Source organism: Arabidopsis thaliana, chromosome 4 (genome assembly GCF_000001735.4).
Source record: "Arabidopsis thaliana chromosome 4, partial sequence".
NCBI classification, from domain to species: Eukaryota; Viridiplantae; Streptophyta; class Magnoliopsida; order Brassicales; family Brassicaceae; genus Arabidopsis; species Arabidopsis thaliana.
The window spans coordinates 3,327,049-3,342,578 of record NC_003075.7 but is presented as its reverse complement, the minus strand read 5'-3'; the positions used below and the strand labels follow the sequence as shown (position 1 = coordinate 3,342,578).

The 15,530-nt window shown below is 39.1% G+C and overlaps 2 pseudogenes across 2 annotated transcripts; both read right to left on the bottom strand.

The window, feature by feature from the left end:
* Positions 1-435: 435 nt before the first annotated feature.
* On the bottom strand, positions 436-6,240 carry AT4G06529 (annotated as a pseudogene; the record flags this gene model as incomplete). Its single annotated transcript has 1 exon — positions 436-6,240.
* A 6,044-nt stretch (positions 6,241-12,284) lies between these two features.
* Positions 12,285-15,500, bottom strand: AT4G06528 (annotated as a pseudogene; the record flags this gene model as incomplete). The annotated part of the gene is made up of 1 exon: positions 12,285-15,500.
* Between the last annotated feature and the right edge of the window lie 30 nt (positions 15,501-15,530).

The following is a 15,530-nucleotide window of genomic DNA, read 5'->3' as shown; positions in this document are numbered from 1 at the left end:
TCCAAGTGATCCCGTCTGACAGTGAAGACGGTGACGACGAAGAGGAGGACAGCAACCCTTGGAAGCGCGTGAAGAATGAACCCGACGTGGACGTTAAAAACGAGGCGTCCACTTCGAACCCCGAACCGGCGATGAAGGAGCCTGTTCCTGAGCCCCTTCCCTAAATATTCTTTGAGACTCAAAACTCTCTTTTTTTTTATTTTCGCATGGACTTACCTATTGGTCTTCGGCCCATTTTATTTAAGGAAACTTTCCAACTTTCCTTGATTCATCAAATATTCGTTTTGGAGATACTCTTTGAATGCAGGGCGAACAAGGTGACGTGAATGCTTTCGCGAATCACTCCGGCTTTACATGGAATCGCATCTTTGAAAGCTAAGAAACCTCCCTATAAATTTCCTCTCTAGGGTTTTCTTCATTCCTCACTAACAATACCGTTCTTTTCTTTCGCAGTTATGGCCTTCAACCTCCGGTGCTCGGAATCCATGCCAGACTTTTCGAGGATCGGGATGATCGATGAGGACATTTTGAACGTACTAGACAGAGGACGCTCCCCACTTCGCAACTTCAGATCCCAGATCCGAGCTTCGTGTGTGTTAATCAAGGACCTTTCGAGCAGAGATCAGGACATCGCGATGTCCTTTATCAAAGCTCTCGCGGCTCAACACAAAAAACGATCAACGGAAAAGAAGAAACTTCGAAAGAAGATCAACCAAATGTTGCGGAGAGTCACCGTGATATCAAGGGAGTTACACACCCTTAACTCTCACCCCGGAGACTGGATCGAACTCAGAATCGCAGAATTTGCCCGCATCCCGGATTGTATGATGCCCATTCTTGACATCGCCAATCAAGGTGTCGAGGTATTCTGTAAGACGAGGAGGATTTCCAAGTTTGCCTGCTCCTTCCTCTTTCTTGTTATCGAACACACGTTTCAAAACATAATCGCCCACAAAGAAAGGTCTGCTTTGACTTTTGAATTGTAATACCGAGCTATTGCATGTTGATAATTCTGAATTAGGATCAAGGCCTGATCTCGCCTCTCGTTGATGGTATCCAGCGAATCGTTGAGCATTGCAGAATTCTCTTTTTCATTCAAAGGAGCTTCCGTTCGATGAAGTCCTGGTACATTGAGCTCGGCTGGTACAACTGCCTCCATCCCGTACACCAATGAAAACGGGGTTTCTCCGGTCGAGCGCCTAGGAGTTGTGCGATATGCCCATAAGACTGGCTGAAGTTCATCATACCAGCCCCCTTTCAAATGACTTAGACGTTTCTTAAGATTACTTAGAATTGTCTTGTTTGCGGCTTTGGCCTGACTGTTCCCTTGTGGATACCGCGGAGTAGAATAACTAACCTTAATGCCCCAGTCCGAGCAAAATGCTTCAAACTCGTGTGAGATAAATTGTGGTCCGTTGTCAGTAACTATTTCGTATGGAACGCCATGTCTGCATATGATGTTCTTTCAATTGAAAGTCTTTACCGCCGAATCTTTAATATTTACATACGCTTCAGCTTTAATCCACTTCAAAAAATAATCAGTTAGAACCAGTAAATATTGTACACCCCGGGTCGACCTATGTAATGGTCCAATGATATCCATTGATCATCTCATGAAAGGGTATGGGGCGGAGATCAAAGAGAATTAACTCTGAAGGTTGATGAATGAGTGGTGCATGGAGTTGGCAACGTTTGCATCGTCGAGCATACTTAACGCAGTCCGTGATCATAGTAGGCCAGTAGTATCCCATTCTCTTGATCTTGAAAGCCATAGCCCTTCCCGAGGAATGACTTCCACACAAACCTTCATGTACTTCGCTCATAACGATCTCGACTTCGGGCCCAAAAATGCAAAGTAAGTAGGGATCACTTACACCTCGTTTATACAAAGAATTCTTTGATAGACAAAATTTCGCGCTAACGATTCTCATTTTCCTAGCTTGCCATCTGTTCTTTGGGAGCTCGCTTGTAATGATGTAATGCTTTATTCGCTCCCTCCAATCAGCCCCCCAATCTTTAGCCAGAATTTGGTCGATTTCGTGAAATACTCGAGCTTCTGGTTCGGGATGTTCATTTGGCGCTAGTATATCTTCTTCAACCCACGGTTCGGTTTCAGCTTCGACTATGGTGTCGGGGGTGATTTCTTCTACTGGTTCGAGCCCAATATCTTCCTGCACAGTAGGGTTAGGTACAGTTGCGATCTCGGACTGCAGCTCGGGATCTTGTGACGACGTATGTCTCCTTTTCGTCCTTAATGCTCCTTTCCGAAATACACACTACTGGAATGATTCTTTTGACTTCGGGATCGGATATTGATGCCAGGGCTGCGAGTGCATCTGCGGTAGTGTTTTCTCCCCGTGGTATACGAATGAGTTCGAATTTCCTAAAGTTTCTAGCCAAGTCTTTGACCACCTCAAGATATGCCTCCATTCGTGAGTCTTTTGCTTCATAATCACCATTGAACAGGTTAACCACCAGTTGGGAATCATAGTAGGCGACCACTTCATCGGCCCCAACTCCCTGTGCCAACCTAAGTCCAGCAATTAATGCTTCGTATTCTGCTTCATTGTTAGATGCGGTGAATAACAATCGAAATGACTGTTCAAGGATTTCCGAAGTGGGAGATTCCAACTTGATTCCCACCCCGGATCCATTTTTTGATGACGATCCATCAACATGCAGCTTCCAAGTCTGATTTTGCGGCTGGTCCTGCCCTCCGGGTATCGGTAATTCTATTAAAAAATCGGCTAGGACTTGAGCTTTCATGGCGACTCGATTCTTGTACTCTATATCATATTCACTTAACTCCACCGCCCATTTCGCTAATCTACCGGACTGGTTCGGGCTATGGAGAATAGTCCGAAGTGGCTGATTTGATAACACTTTGATTGGATGGGATTGAAAATATGGACGAAGTTTCCTAGCTGAGGTTACTACTGCAAGTGCAAGCTTCTCCATCGTCGTATACCTGGTCTCAAGATCCGTCATGGATTTACTTATGTAGTAAATTGGTTTTTTTTCTCCCCGGTTTTCTCGGATTAAGACTCCGCTAACCGCATGGTTCGAAACTGAGACATATAGATAGAGTTTTTCGTCTACCTCCGGTTTGGACAATACAGGTGGAGAAGTTAGATACGCCTTTAGCTGTCCGAACGATTCCACACACTTCTCATCCCAAAGAAATTCCTTGTTACCCTTTAAGATTTGATAGAAGGGTAAAGATTTATCGGTCAACCTCGAAATAAAACGATTCAATGTTGCAATCCGACCGGTTAGTCGTTGTACTTCCTTGAAATTCTTCGGAGATGGCATGTTGAGAAAAGCGCTGATTTGATTTGAGTTTGCCTCAATTCCTCTTTTCGTGACAATGTAGCCGAGAAATTCCCCGGATGGGACTCCAAACGTGCACTTCGCCGGATTCAACTTCATATGATATTGGTTAAGAATCGCGAAACACTCTTCCAGATGTTTTACGTGGTCTTCCTTTTTTAATGATTTGACTAGCATATCATCGATGTAGACTTCCATTGTTTTTCCGAGATTTTCGTTGAACATCTTGTTGACCAGTCGTTGATAAGTTGCTCCTGCGTTTTTCGACCCGAATGGCATAACTTTGTAACAATAGATGCCCCTATCCGTGATAAATGACGTTTTCTCTTGATCTTCCGGATTCATCATGATTTGGTTATATCCCGAGAAGGCATCCATAAAGGACAACAACTCATTCCCGGCGGTTGATTCCACAAGACGATCTATGTGTGGAAGAGGGAAACTATCTTTTGGACAAGATTTGTTGAGATCTGTAAAGTCTATGCACACTCTATCCTTTCCATTTTTCTTTTTGACCACAACGGTGTTTGCTAACCAATCCGGATATTATACTTCCCTTATAGATCCAGTCTTTAGGAGTTTATCTACTTCGTCGTTCACTGCTTTTGCTCTCTCCGCTCCGAGTTTTCTTCTTTTTTGTTTTACTGGTTTAAAACTCGGGTCTACGTTTAGCTCGTGACAAATTATATGTGGGTCTATGCCTGGCATATCTGCTGCCGACCAAGCAAATGATTTCTTGTTCCTTTTTAACAGCTCAACTATGGCTTCCTTCACTTTGCCCGATAAAGTAGCTCCAATTCGAATTTTTTGATCCGGTTTGTCTGCTTCTAGAATTACTTCGACCACGACATCATCCACTTTCTGCCCGCTAGGAAATCTCGGGATCACTCCTTTCTTTGCGGGTTTCGTTAATTGCTATTGAATTTTTAATCGGTGGCTAGCTAAATAACAAGTTCTCAAAGCTTCTTGATCTCCCCGAATTGTTTCCACTCCGCTCGAAGTTGGGAATTTGAGGCATTGGTGATAAGTAGAAGGGACCGCTTTCATTTGATAAATCCACGGAGTTCCAAGAATGATGTTATAGGCCACTGGTTTATCGAAAACGACAAAATCCACAATCTTCGAGATCTTTCCAGCCAAAACTGGTTGCTTGATAGTTCCGAGAGACATTGCTAATTCACTTGTAAAAGCCACTAAGGGTGATGGAGGTCCTACCACGTCCGCCCTGCTTATCCCCATTCTTTCCAAAGTGCTAAGAAAGATTAGATCTATCGAACTGCCAGTATCAATGAGGATCCTCGACACTTCGAAGTTGGCTACATCCAACGTAATTACGAGTGCATCATCATGAGGTCTTTCGAGATGTTGTGTCTCCTTTTCCTCGAACAATATCGAAGTGCCTTGAAAGTCTACTTCTTCACTTAAGCTTGATTTCAAATGAACATTGCGTCTATGCTTCTTGATTGCACTGATGGAATCACGGTAGAGTTTAGATCCTCCAAGAATTACATTGATTTTACCCTTTGAAGCTCTTGGTTCCTCTTCGCCAGCCGGTCTTGGTCTTTTAGAGTTTTGAGCCTCTAGATTATCCCTTGATTCATGATATTGCTTGATGAAGTTCTCCATGTTGAATTTTGAAAGGTCTCCACTGGCCCATAATTCTGCGAGATGCCTCTTAAGGATACTACAGTCTTTACTCAGATGTATAGTGACTCTGTGTATATCGTAATACGAGCTTTCATCTCGGACCAGGGTATTTGACCTTCCTTTCCCCTGAAACTGCTTTCCGACGTTGTTATTGAATGGTTGTGACCCAAACTTCCTTGGTCCCTTATTTTCACGGGGTTCGAACTTCTTGGGCGGAAAAGTGACCGCTGGTTTTACTTGCTTATTTCTTTTTGCAAAACTTTCTTTTTCATCCTTGACTTCCATCCAATTATTCGCTCGAAATAGTGCGTCTTGAATAGTATCAGGTTTGTGAAGTATTAGATCTTCCTTAAACCTTGAATCATGCCATAATCCCTTCCGCAAAGCCGACAGAGCCGACTGTTGTGAGATCCTTGGGAGCTTTGATAGCACGTTTTTAAATTTGGTGATGAAAGCCAGAAGTGTCTCATTCGGCCCTTGAGACAGATTCCAGAGATTGGTGTCCGAAATGCTCTTATCCATTAGAATTGAGTATTGTTTTAAACATACTGCCGATAGTTCTTTGAAATTATTGACCGATCCTGGTTCCAACTGAGTGAACCACATCAGGGCTTGCCCAAACAGATTTTCAGAGAAAAGTTTGCAATATACTGCGTCTTCATCGGCTTCGTTTAGATCAACTCGACCAGAGGCTATTAGAAAAGCTGCGAGATAGCCTTTCGGATCTTCCAAACTATTATATGGTTCTAAGTTGAGTTTTCGAGAATCTCTGATTCTCAAACTCGCAATTCGCGGGGTGAACAGTGTTTGCCTAGCCTCCTCGATAACCCGGTTGATATCCGGCTCCGAGCTTGTAGCTTGGTGGAATTTCAACCTCGTTTCTTTCAACTCTCGGCTTACTTCTTTCATGGTTTTGAGCTGGTCGAAGTTTTCCTGCTCATGTTGATCACCGAACTGGTGATCGTCTTCCGGTTGATTCTCCGCGTTTGTACCCTCCGGGGTCGTTTGATCACTTGTTGCATTTCGCGGAAGGGAATTAGGGGATCCGAAGATAGTTCTTCGAACTCTAGAATTTCCTGCATTTAAAGAACGAACACGAGACTGAATGGTACTAACATTTTGGCTTAGCGATACCTGGGTTATTTGCAGTGTTTCGACAGTTTTTTCCACGTTTGAAAACTTCTGCGCCATATCAGCCATAGTTTGTTGCATGGTCTTGAGGGTTTCGACTATCGAAGCGTTGGTAGCATACTCTCCAGACATTGCGGATCACTTCGGGTATGTAACACACAGAAAAAATCTGATGACTCAAGAATCCTCCGTCCCCACAGACGGCGCCAAAATGTGGATGTCGGATTCACACACTCAAGTGTTTATTTATTTAGTTGGAAGGATTATTCTTGAGGACAAATATACTAGAAAATAGATAAATGATTATAGAGAAAACTATGAGTATTACAAAAGAATGTGTATAGCTAATTTGCACCAAGAAATGTGTGTCCCTTTACATGATCTTTGACCCACAATTTATACCCAAAGAATACATTTAATACCTATTTACTCACAATCATTCTACTTTAAATGTATCCGTTTTTAGTGTTTGAATTAACTATTTAAACGTTTAAATCGAGTCCACTCCGGGCCTTCTCGACCTCACCTCTCGGCCCATTCGGTTCCTTCAATTCGAGTAGTTCTGACTTCGATGCTGCATTCACCTCGCAAACCAACATCTCGCCCATACTCTCACCTCGAGGATGCTTACGGGCCCCCCCTCTTATGGGCTTCTTCTACTTGTGCAGCAATCTTTGGCTGGATCCGAGCCCATGGTGCGGGATCCGACACCAACAGGTGTGACAAATGGTATCAGAGCGGAGGTTAAAGTCAAGCCGGTGCTAACCCGGAAGGCTAAGTCGGAGAGTTTTCTTAAAAGATAGATTTTAACGAAGTGTTTAAAAAATAAAAAAGTTTTTAGTATTTGATAAACGGGAAGGGGATTTTTCTAAAAGATAAATAGCAACAAAGGAACGAGACTTGCTTTTAAAGTTGTTCTTTAAAGTTTATGTTTTCATAGAGGGCATATCATTTCGATGATTCAAGTAGAGAAGTTAAAGTAGAAAGAAAGCAAAGTCGATTCAAGTTTGCTAAGAAAGAGATGGAATTCAAGAGATACTGTGGAAATCAGAAGGAGTAATGCATGAAGACTACCGAGAACTTTTTAAAGACTACATTGCTCAACCAGAAATGTTGAATTCGAGGACGAATCCTCAGAGAATTGTGAGACCCAACTCCATACTTTAGCTCATCATAGGCTCATCTCTCCTAATAACTTATAACACTAAAAGTGTGAGTATATATTGGTGTATGTACGTTCTTCATGAAAGCCGTCAAAAGGAAACGCAAAACCTAAATTTGAAGGAGATCATGAGCCACATCTAACAAAGACGACATGATATGGCCAAGGAGAAGAGAATTAGTTGCAAAGAAGAAGAAGAAACCGGAGTAGAAGGCGAGACATGACAGAGAGATAGGATTATCATCAACGGAAAGGAAAAACACTGGGAGAGGGAGATTTCGTTCAAAATAGTAAGGGGGATTCACGCTAAAGAAGATCAAAGCATCCTAGGCTGGGGCAAAGCAAAACAGAATCAAAGAAGGAAGAAGATGAAGGGAAAAGTGTAGTTTCAAGTTGTGGTTTTACGAGGGAGATTCCCGTCATGACGAGGAGTATCAGATAACGAGTAAGACGTCTTTGGAAAGCTCACAATTCCTTGAATCCACAACAACAGACGGAGTTTGAATCGAGGTTATATTCAAGAAGATATGTGTGCTTTTTCCTAGATAAGTAACTGTAGAATCTGGTGAACCTGGAAACCTAGAAATCTAATTCGTATTGGCTTCTTCGAGGCAACGTTTGGAGGTCTGAACCTATGTCGATCAAGACGAAATTTGGTGCAGAGCTTCACGATCCTACTGGCTAGATAATCAATGGAGGGATTAAAACGTTAACAGTTCATTGAAGAGTTATTAGGGCGTCTTTGAGGCAGCTGAAACAAGCGTTCTACATCAGCAAGTGGCCAAGGTGAGAGTGTGATCTGCGGAGATTTGATTACATGTTTCTATGTTTATGCTTCATGATTCATTACATAGGAATAGATCTGTTTGCTTAGTAATAATGAATTGTTAATTAGGATTGATGATATGATGATTGTTCTAGTAATATAGGATGATTGAATTATTGTACTTGTGATAACTGATATATCCCAATTTTCACCGATTTTATCTATGTTTTAGGTATAGGATTTTGAGTCTTTGTGTTATTTCTCGAGTCTTTTTAGTGTCTTTTCAGGTATTCTATGCAATGGGACAACAATAGAGATAAGTAGGAAAAGGAAGCTAAGAACAATTTTGGTTAATGAATCAGCGAGGAGTGTCGATCGACACTCTCTTGGTGTCAATCGACACCAGTTTCGGCCCAGCAAAAGCCCTAGACGCTTTTGAGTTTACAGAAGCTCAAGTTTGCCACAGAAGACTTCCCTATTTGCATTATTAATCCCTGGACGTTTTTAGGATCTATATATATTTTTTTTAGACCTAAGTTTCGTTTATCAAATCTTTTATCAAGCTTTTGCAAAACCCTATTATGAGAGACATAAGCTATTCATCCATTGTTCTTGAGAGATTCATTCCAGTTTTTAATACAGTGAAGAGATCCCTTCTTTCCCCTTCTCTATTTACTGTGTTTATGCTTTCTATCTCAATTATGTTGTTTGCTTCATTCAATATGTTTGAGTAGTCTGCTTGTTAGGAATAGGGTTTCTCATTAGGGATTCATATGGTTTGGTAGATTGCCCCCTTTGCTAGGTTGTAGAATTCTTCATCTTTAATTATGCTTAATGCTAGATCTAGAGTAATTAACTAGATCTTGAATCCAGACAATAAATATGCCCGCCATAGGTATCTGTAGTTATATTTATTATTTGATGAGTCTGGTTTATAGGTGTGTAATAAGAATCGGCCTATTTACTAAGATGAACAATTGAACTCGTTAAAAATGCATATTTAGGTTGATAGTTTCTCGGCTTCTCCAGTTATTATTAGCTATAGATATAGGGAGTTTCGCGGCACGCCCACCGGTTATTCCATAATTAGAGTTTGAGTTTAAGATTGGTTCGATAACAACCTAGCTTTCATTAGATCTACTAACCAATAGTTTCCTGAGAATACCCTGTTCCTAGCTCTTTAATAAATTGTTTACAACACAATCAATCTGCTAGCTTTTTACTTTGTTCTCTTTTATTTTCACTACTACCCTGCTAGCTTAATCTCGATATTTAACTCATTGTTTAAACAAAAGAACTCCGTGAATTCAATCCTAAAATACTGCAATTGATCTCTTATTTGAGAGAGTTGTTCTAGGTAATTTGAACCATATCAATAACAAGTAATTATATGTGTTATATGAGAAAGTGGAATCACCATCTTTTGAGATTACGAAAAGTGGAACAGTGGAAAAATGGAATATTGGAACAGTGGAAAATGGTCTACATTGAATTGACGGGTTCTTTGTAGCTCAATAAAAGACTTACGAGTCCAGTGGAACTAGATAGGTTCAAAGGTCAAAGAAATGATCAAACCTGGTATTGATGAGGAGATCTTGCTTAAGCAAGAATGAGATGTGTGATATAGTCTTGCATAGTGATGCAAACTATATGAGTGTTGTGTCTGTTTCTATGTGATTGTTGATTATAGTTTAAAGGTAGAATCGTGTATCGTATTTTCAGTGGGCGGAAAGGATCCTCTCAATGAGTAATTCTTTACTCACCCCCTTTTTCCCCTTTTTCCCCAGGTCACAGTGAAAATCGTGTGTAGTCGCGCAAGTCCGTCTCGCTTACAGTGTATTTTGGGAACCTCGGGTTTATTTTCTACTATTGTTATTTTCTTATACGATTTATTAAAGAGTTTTCAATGATTTAAGATTATTTTTAAGACAATTTGTTATTTGAATTAAGAAAGTGGAATAGAGGAAAGATATAAGTAAGGAGAAAGCACGCCGTCTCAACGTTGAAGGAGACGGGTGTGACAAATGGTATCAGAGCGGAGGTTAAAGTCTAGCAGGTGCTGATCAGGAAGGCTAAGTCGGAGAGTTTTCTTAAAAAATAGATTTGAACACCTAATCTATATTCTGAGTTTGAAAACCGTTAGAGAACTAACTGTTACACAAACGAATGACACATCATCTCATGCTTAAGACAAAGTACATAACCTAGTAGCCATTAAAACTAGAGGATAATTCTGACCGGAGCTAGACATAAGGGTCATCCCACACTTCTCAAAACGTTAAGTTTCTCTAGTTATTGTTGGAAGTAAGCCTAGTGACAAAGAAACAGAAATGAAATGCACCAATAAAAGGAATAATAGCTAGATAAGACAATTGAGTATCTCTCACCAAAAAAATAACTTCTTACCACTTGAGCATAGAGATCACAGAAATTTGCAGTCATCTCATGGGATAAATTAAACCACATAACATATTTTTGCTCACATAGAGCAGTGAAAGTATAACATACAATCATGAAGATAATGCTTTTGGTACTACTTACCTTGGTTACATGAAGCAAAGTAGCTCCATGTGAGAAAGATACGTTAGTTAGAGAAGAAGATATAGAATATTGGAAGCCACATCAGCAGCTTGTCCTCACGTCACTTTTTAACTCCCTAGTCAAAAAGAAATAAGAAAGACCACATTTGTATTCACATCTTCAACCTTCAACAAACAAGTCAAATAACTCTATTTAGCCATGTTAAAAGCTTTGTCCGAAGAATGAAGAATTTCCTAGTAGAAAATTGATAAATATAGAGACAGACCATTCAAATTACTACACTAAAAAGATCTAGATTGAACAAACGTGTAATGAACTTGGTATCTTGCATACCAACAAGTAGCTTTGTATACTCAAAACAAAATTCTTCTATTGGGGTCTAAAGAAATAAGCCATTAAATGGTCATGAGGTTAAGGCAAAAGAACTTACCTTCGTATAACTTGAAACAATCCAATGCATATCTGTTAGCCAACCACATAACAAAGTAAGAAACAATGACTTAATGCAGCTCTGTTAGTTAAGCACACAAACTACTGAAATTTCTTAAATCTAGTGATACTAATATCAAATGAGATGTATCTAATATGAATCAGCTAATAGAACGCCAAACAATATTGAGAAACAAGTAAAGCCCATAATGACGCAAATCATCAAACACGTAGCGGGCATGAAAAGCATCATCACCTAACAAGCGAATTTAGTAGCAGCTTCTTCTTCTTCTCCGCCATCTTCCGCAACTACGTCAGCATCTTCGCAATTCCATTTGTTCTATCAAAATCAAAACTCCTCTAATTCAATTCAAACCAGATTGGTCGTCTATTAAGGTTAGTGAAGATTTTGAACGATTCTGTAATACTTGAAGAAGAAAAAATAACCCTTACTATCGTCTTATTTGAAAATCGTAGATCTGGAGAAAAATTGTGGAATTTTTTGTTTAGCTTACTTTGGAGCTTCTTATCCATGTATCTGCGTCAAACCATAAAATCCAGAGTCGGAAACAAACAAAAGAAATCAAACAGATTTGAAAAAGAGAATGAAAACAATGGATATGAAAATCTCACTTTCGGACTTAAATTAATTAGAAGAATCGAGTCAGAGAGTAACTGCTTAGATTTAAAGAGGAAAGAGAAGTGTACGCCATTTTCTGATTGAATCTTTTAGGGTTTGTGGTTGGTGGTATACTCCCTCGTTTAGCAGGCATAGCAACAGTAGCTCTGAGACGAGAATCGGCAACAATTGATATTACAGATCCTTCTCGGAGAAGGAGATGCAACCAAGAGGAAAAGAGAAAGACGGAGGAGAGAATAACGAGAGAAAAGTGATTTTGTCTAAGTGACACGAATAAGATTTTCACTAAGTAATTTTAGTTCTTTTTTTTGTTAATTGTTTTTTTTATTGGGCGCTATGTGAATTTTTTTGACTAAATATTGGCAGTCATATGGTCCCGAAATGAATTTTAGCTTCCAGTTAGTCATTTCGTTGCTTAGCATTTTCTAAATGCTATAATATATTAACCGAATTCCAACTTTTATTTTTATTAGCAGTTACCGAAAATAAGTTATCGTTATGTGCTATCAATGCTCATATTTTTGTTGTTGCATCAAGCTCTTGTCTCTGTTACAAAAATAAAACAAAGTCAAATCTAGAGTTATAATGCATCAGCTTAAAGTATAATTACAGAAGTGTCTAACCTGGTTCTTCATTTTGTCAATTACATCTTGTAACTCATTGACCTTCAATTCGAGATGAGCATGCTTTGCTTCCATTTCAGCCATACAATTGTTCTTTATTTGGAAACATGCTAATTTGGTCTTATTTATGTTTCGACCCATTGCCCTCAGGTCAAAGTAGCTAGCTATGTTAATTTTGGGCTTCAAAACAAGTAGATGAAGGCTTATCACTTTTGACAATCTCAGCTGCCTCTCTCTGTCAAGTACAAGATACGGATTCACATGTTATGATCTAATTCTAGCATGAAAAAATAGTACAATATTTTGTAACTTTGTAACTCACAATCTTTGCAGCCGCATTTGTATTCACTAGTGTACCATCATTTCTGGTACGTTACTTGATCCAGACATGAAGCCTTGACACTTCACTTGGATTTGGACTATCCTTTTTCTATTTCAGACCAAAAAAAAGTTTAAAAATAGTAAGTATTCAAAAGTAGTGAATGAGTTTAAACATGTAACATAATTGTAGTATGATTACCATATCTTCAGCTATGTAACATAATTGTAGTCTAACCATTCCTCTGCGGCTAATGGTGGGAGGAATCTGTTTGCTCCTTCTTTCCTTGTAACTATCACTTACAACCTAAAAGGAAAGTGTTAATATGAAAGACATTATATAGGAAATAAACAAAGTCAATTACAAATGATTACCTTAAACTCTTTGCTAGTTTTGAGCTTGACTAGTTAACGCCACTCAAATGGAGAAACATTCTTAGGTCGCAGCTTCATCCTCAATTGGTTAGTTTTGGCTTTTCTAATCTTAGTGACTAGCCAGGATTTCCATGACCTCCACAAACATCCCATCTGCTGAAACACTACAATCTTCTGGTACTCTTCATCTATCTCAAACCTTGCCTGTAAATATAGTCCATCAAAACAAAACAAAAAAGTTAAATACAGTCCACAAAACAAAAAAAAATGAACAGAAATATATAGACAGTGATGCATAAGAAAGTAACCTTGACAGATCTCCAGAGAAGTGTCCTGATTTCTTCAATTATTTTTGTCCAACGATCAAATGTGATAGGAACGTGTTCCCGTACCACTGTTCCAATGTAAGATGCCATCTTAATAGACCCTTCACCATAAGGTTCTGAAAGGCTATTGAAATCTACATCTACTCTGGTATTTGGATCCTTGGCGATGTCTTTTATGCATGTTGGTTCTCGCTGTCTCTTACACTTTCTCTCAACATTGCCATGATCTTCAGAGAATTGTATATCTCACCTTCAGGCTCTTCATCAATCAGACCTTTGTCACCATCAATAGGTGTCACCTCACCTTCATGCTCTTCTTCGTTGTCTAATTCAACAGCAGGCGCAGCAAGAATCTATGTTTCTACCTCAAGATCTTGTTGAGCGTCACACATATTCGACCTCATCATCTTTCTTCTTAGGTCTTCTTCCTCTCTTTTTCTTTCTAGCTCCCATTTCAAATATCCTGGATAAGAAGAGAAAAAAAACAAAACGTTAAAACATATACAATATATATGAAACAATCAATTCCCTATCTGTCATTTACTTAAGAAAAACAATACATATGAAACTAACAATTCCCTATCAGACATTTATTTAAACAAATAATCACTAAGCATGAAAATGATTTATAACCACACATATATGCCTACACAATCAGCTCTTTCATTTTCCGTTTCATCCAAGTCAACACCCATGTCAATATTTGCAGACAAAGGACTAACGTCTCCATCTCCAGCTTCAAACTCTTTCTGACTGAATCTTCTAAAAGGACCTCTCATTGCAACATGCCAGTTTGATGACTCGTCTTCCCTTGAGTAAAACACTTGCTTTGCTAGAGAGGCTAATATGTAAGGATCTCTTGAAAAACTAACTTGACTATGACTCATGTTAACAAGCGTGAAACCATCTTCTTCCTTTACTCCATTACCCTTCACTGCCTATTTACACCAAAATAAAAGGACAAAAAATACATTGTACCCCAACAAGATAATGTATGTTATTGCCCTATAGTATAATACCATATCCACCACCTTTGACGTATCCTTAGCACCAGACCTACAGATTGCCGTAGCCTCGTAATAAACACCACTATTCTCACTCCTTCTATCTACTGATATTGTGTGAAACCGCTGTCTATTTACTATTTATCTTTTATATGTGAAATAGCTCAAATTGCCTTAAGCTTACTCCCTTAAATTAGAGATCGTCGTTAGCACTTAAGCTCTCGATGTTCACACAATAAAATTATGATGATTCTAATTAAGCTAGACAAAGTGTATTAATGTAAAAGAAAATAAAAGAAGTAAGTGAGTTGTAGATTTAAGTGATTAAAGCGTCAGGTCTAAGGAATTGTCTCGGGAAATAGATAAATTGTAGATCTAGCTAGTATTAGGATTGTTATCGCACCGGTCTCGAACTCAAACTATGATTTTAGAGTAACCAGTGGCATTCTGCAAAACTCTCTATACTTAGAGCTAAGATAACCGGAGAAGCCGAGAAATCCTATACTAAATCATGCATTATTATCAAGTTTTATTAGTTCACCTAGTATCTAAACCAGAGCCCTTCTATGAGCCTATATGTTCTTTCTTAAATGCATAGGCTCATCTATGATAGTTCAAATAACAAGTACCTATGGTGGGTATACCTATTATCTAATATCAAGTTCTAGGTGATCAATCTAAAACTAGCAATAAGAGCAATCAAGATGAAGAACTCTAAGAATAATCCTAAGGGGTTTTCGATCTACTAATCAATCTAAATCCCTATTGAGACTCCCTTCACCAACCAACTTGATTTCTCATATATGATAATAGAACACAAATCAAAGTCTGAATAAGAAATCAATAATAGCAAGAGAAAGAGTGAAAAAGATCTTCTCCAAAGGGAGTCTCCACAAGGTTTTGATCCCAAAGTACAAAAGAGATAAGGAGATTAGCCTCTCCAAGCTGTCGAAACATTGACCTAAAAACTATATATATATATATATATATATGTCTTAAAAACGTGTTGGGCATTGACTAAAAATAGGAGAAAGTTCTGGGCCGAATTTGGAAATTTTCAAAACATCAATAAGTTGCGTCTTCGAATTGTCGTCAGGTATTGGTGTCACTCCGACACCATGGGTGGTGTCATTCGACACCTACGCGGTTTTTAGTCTTCGGATTTCCTCAGCCGCATAAATTCTCTGTTTTCCTCCAGAATGCTCCATTATCTCCAAATGAATCCCAAACATGTAAAG